Source organism: Aquarana catesbeiana, linkage group LG09, assembly GCF_042186555.1.
Source record: "Aquarana catesbeiana isolate 2022-GZ linkage group LG09, ASM4218655v1, whole genome shotgun sequence".
NCBI lineage: Eukaryota > Metazoa > Chordata > Amphibia > Anura > Ranidae > Aquarana > Aquarana catesbeiana.
The window spans coordinates 6710352-6715395 of NC_133332.1; the positions used below are offsets into that span (position 1 = coordinate 6710352).

Below are 5044 nucleotides of genomic sequence, written 5' to 3' on the forward strand. Positions count from 1 at the left end.
CCCCTTGCATGAATTATGGATTATGCTACTGTCTGCTGCCTGCCCTGACCCTTGCTTAGATTACAGATTATGTTACTGTCTTTGGCCTATCCTGACCCTCTTGCATGAATTTTTGATTATGATACTGTCTGCTGCCTGCCCTGACCCTTGACTGGGTAACAGATTACTCTGCTGTCTGCCCTGGCCCTTTTGCTTGAATTATGGATTATGCTACTGTCTGCTGTCTGCCCCGACCCTTGCCCGGATTACACTACTGTCTGCTGGCTGTCCTGACCCTCTTGCTTAGATTATGGATTGTGCTACTGTCTGTCACCTGCCCTGACATTTGCCTGGATTACAGATTACAGTCCTGTCTGCTGTCAGCCCTGACCAATGCTAAAACCAGACTTGACTTCCAGCCTGTCACTAGACCAGGTCACCCTAGCATACAGCACCTGATTCTCCAAGCCTAGCCTCCAAAGCACATCATGCCTTAAAGTGATACTAAATGCACAATTTTTTAAACAAAAAAGATGCTATATTTACCTGCTCTGTGCAATGGCAACCTTCTTCTGTCCCTGCTGTACTGCGGGCTCCTCCCTCCTTTGGGTGCCTCCTGTAACAAACCAGGTGCCAAGGAGGCACTCATGCTTGTGTACCCCCACTGGGTCCTGAGACAGGCTGTGTGCGTCTATAGACACAAACAACACCGGTAAGCCACATCCCTGCTCCCTCTACACAGGAATTTGACTGATGACAGTAGGAGCCTATGGCTCCACTGCCCCCACTTTCTCCTGTGAAAGCAAGAAGCTTGCGGAGCAGTGCTGGAGCTGGAGACAGTGCTGAAGTGGTGACATGGAGCCAGGTAAGTGTTTATTGATGGGGGGGGGGGGGGACAGGTAATTGGATGTTTTTTTTACCTTAATGTACAGAATGCATTAAGGTGAAAAATGTTTAGACTGTAGAACCAACCAAGTTCCAGTAAACCTTATTGCTACCAGTAGGCTTTATAAGCTTCTGACTGCCACCATCTCTGACATTTGCTTGGGTTATGGATTACACTACTGTTTAATGCCTGTCCTGACCTCTACTAAGGCAAGACACAACTTCCAGCCTGTCACTAGGCCAGGTTACCCCAGCATACAGATCATGCTTCCCCAAGTCAGCATACACCGCACATGAACTCTGGTTGCTGAGGACTGTCCAAGTCCTGCGAATATAGTACATTGTGCCTTAAATCTTGGAGTCATCCAAGTACCAGTAGACCTACTTACCTAGATAGGAAAATCAGAGGGTAAAGGTGAAACCACGCAAATACCTTGCTATTTTTGCAGAACAGGTTGATGACAACTGGTAAAACGTACATTGAGTTGAGGTGTTTCCAGTGAATGGTACTCTTAATCTAACAGCATATAAAGAAATTTTAGACCACCATTCTCTTTTAACTTTGTGGCAACAGTTTGGGGAACATTCTTTTCTGATCCAGCATGACTGTCCCCTTGTGTACAAAGCCATTTCCATAAAGACATGGTCTAATGAGTTGTGTGTGTGGAGAAACTCAAGTGTCAACCCTACCGAACTCAACAGTATGGAACGCCCTTGGGGTGAATTGGAATGCAAATTATGAGTCAGGTCTTCTCATCCAATATCAGTACCTGACCTTAGCCCTACTGAACACCTTCAGGATAAACTGGAATGCCAGTTGTATACCAGGTCTTTACAAACATCAGTACCAGACCTTAACCCTATGGAACAGCACTAGAGGTGAATTGGAAAGCAGATTGTGAGTCAGGTCTTCTCATCCAACATCAGTACCTGACCTCAAGCCTACTGAACGCCTTCAGGATGAACCAGTTGTATACCAGGTCTCTACAAACATCAGCGCCAGACCTCAAACCTACGCAACACCCTTGCAGTGAATTGGAATGCAAATTATCAGTCAGGTCTTCTCATCCAATGTCAGCACCTGACCTCAACCCTACTGAACACTTTGGAATCAATTGAACTGCCGGCTGTGAGCCAGGTCTTCTCATTCAACATCAGTACCAGACCTCAACCTTACAGGACATCCCTGATGTGAATTGGAATGCAGGTCTTCTCATCCAACATCCGTACCAGAACTTAACACTACTGAACACCTTCGGGATGAACTGGAATGCCAGTTGTATACCTGGTCTTTGCAAACATCAGTACCTAGCCTCAACCCTACTGGACACCTTTGTAATCAATTGAATTGCAAACTGTGAGCCATGTCTTCTTCTCCAACATTCGTTTTTTTTTTGAAAAGCCTGTGGGGGGGGGGGGGGACACACCCAAAAACTCTACCCGGTGCCAAAAAAAGTGCACACACATAAAGAGTGATACACAAAAACGTGCAACGGGTGCTACACGGTCCTCCTGAGAAAGGACCTTACCCTGATCCCCTTGGGCGTTAGGCTCCAGACAGGGAGTGAGGTACTTCACTTGGGTCCATCTGGCCGAAACCAGATGGACCCCCTTGCTCTGGAAGGGCTGCCGAAACAGACCCACCCAAGTACTCAGTGGGACTCCCCCGAAGGGAGACCCCAAGAAAGAGGGCAAACCAAGCCAAAAGGCCTATGTCCACCCCGTCCCGAGAACCCTCATCCTACTCATCACACAGTGACAAAACGTGTATACACCAAACAAAAGAATACATAAAAGTGACAAACAAGAAGATGAATAAAAAGAAAGTGGGGGAGAAGGAAGTGGGAAAAGTGAAAAGTGGCCATTGTGCAATACAATGGCCGGCCCTTCGGCCAGGAATAAAAATTTCCCCTGGTCCTGGCCAAAAGGCTTGCCCCAAGAGGCAGGTGTGAAAAACGTGTGTTTGGTGAAGTGACCATGGTGCCATAAATCAAAGTGACCCTCACTTACAGTGATTGTATGGCACCCCTGAACTGCCACTTCAGGCTTTTCATCCCAACCCTGACCAACAACCCAGACCGGCGCAGCCCCACCCCAACCAGGAAGGCCTGGAGTTCTGAGAGCTTAGGAAAAGCCCCTGACCAAAAGGCTCAACCGTCGCTCCCACCACTCCTACCTAATTACATTCAGGAGATACTAACCGCTCTCCTCCCCCCCTTACAAAGGGGAGCCGGTGTTCACTCCCGAAAAACTGACCGGGGATAGAACTACACCAATCTAGGCCAGAAGGCCAGGGACCCAACCCTTCAACCGGACCCAGTGGTTCTCCATCCCCATCAGAAGGCTCCCCTTTCGGCTATCTCTAACTGCCCAGGTTGCCTTTACGCCCAGAGGTTTTGCATAGCCACCCCTAATCCACTTCACCGTAGATCAGGGACAAAACCAAGCGCCACCTCCAGGCAACTGATAAGAACAGATACTACACTTGATCTTAGCCAGAAGGTCGAGAAGTGGCATTTTGGCTAAAAAAACATTAGTTCCAGACTTACGGGACACCCTTGGGGTGAATTGGAATGCAGATTATGAGCCAGGTCTTCTCATCTAACATCAGTACCACACCTCAACTCTACCAAACACCCTTGGGGTGAATTGGAATGAAATTATGAGTCAGGTCTTCTCATCCACTATCAGTACCTGACCTCAACCCTACTGAACACCTTTGGAATCAATTAAACTGCCAACTGTGAGACAAATATTTCCATCCAACATCGGTACCTGTCCTCACAAATGTTTTTCTGGCTAAATAGGCATAAATTCCCAAAGAGTCCATAATCTCGTGGAAAGCCTTTCTGGAAGAAGTGGAGGCTGTTAAAGCTGTTGACTCCATATTTTTTTTTACCTATGGCTTTGGAGTGTCCAACAAAATCATATAGATGTTATGGTTGGGTGCCCACAGCCTTTTGGCCATATAGTGCATTATACTTAGAACTACAGTACATAATACTGTAAATTGTCTGTTGTTTGGTATTTTATCCATTTTTTTTAACAAAAATGATGTACTAGATTCAGTAAGTTTTTCTTGCACATGTCAGATTTATTTACTTCATGTGCTTTTCTTTCTTGTTATTTTATTTTTATATTTCTGACCCATTTGAGATTTGCTAGGAGACAGAATGATGTTTTTTCGTGAGAAGCTGTATTGATTTATGAGAAACAAAAAATATTGATTGATGAAAAATAAACACCTGAAATAGTTAAATAACTATATATTTGTTCTTCCGCCACTGAAAGCCTAGCGATGGCAATTTTCAACGTGAGCTCCGAGCAATGTGAAAATTCCACAGATACCCTGTAGGTAAGAGAAAAAAAAATAACAATCACATACCCTACAGCAACTCTACCTCTGGAACGTGCACAAAATCGTCCTTTTTCCGGACACGTGAGCGAAAAGTGCTGTTCTTTAACAGAGGCACAGGCGCCATTAATTCTTAATGGCATTGCCATGCATCAGCAAAACGTGTGTTTTTGCGTGTGCCAAACCACATCTCGCCCCAGCACCATGCAGTTTGGTGCAGTGCAATTGAAAAAAAGAAAGGGTCAGGTTGAATCATTCCTGCTTGGGATCCCTTTGAGGATGAGAGGGGGTTCTTCTAGATTTCTGAATTCCCAGCAGATCCAACAGTTTTTTGATGAGCCTACTCTTGAAGTCTCATCCCTGATCGGAATGGATACTCTTAGGCAGGCCATAGCGGACAAAGAACTTTTCCACAAGAACTTTGGCTACAATAGAAGCTTGTTGGTCTTTGGTTGGGAATGCCTAAGCGTACTGGTTAAAGTGGTCAATAACTACCAGGACAGTTCACCAAATACATGCCCCCAATTCCCACATTCAGTGACTATGCAAACTTACTCAACTCGTTTAAAGAGGATCTTCATCAGGGCTGGAGTCAGATGCTTACCAGCCAGGATATCACGAACAATCCGAGTCACTAGGCGAAGGGGTCAATCTCAGGTGGCCTGCGGAGGAAGGAAGATGCCCTACATGGATCAAAGTAGCGCCAAGCCCAAATACATTACCCCCGTTTCCCACATTCAGTGGCTATGCAAACTTACCCTTAACTTTTCCACAAGAGCCTTGGATATAGTTGAGGCTTGTTGGTCTTTGGTTGGGAACGCCTGG

At 46.0% G+C, this 5044-nt stretch overlaps 1 pseudogene; it reads right to left on the reverse strand.

Moving 5' to 3' along the window:
• Window positions 1–3253: 3253 nt before the first annotated feature.
• On the reverse strand, window positions 3254–3379 carry LOC141109102 (U2 spliceosomal RNA; annotated as a pseudogene).
• Window positions 3380–5044: the final 1665 nt, after the last annotated feature.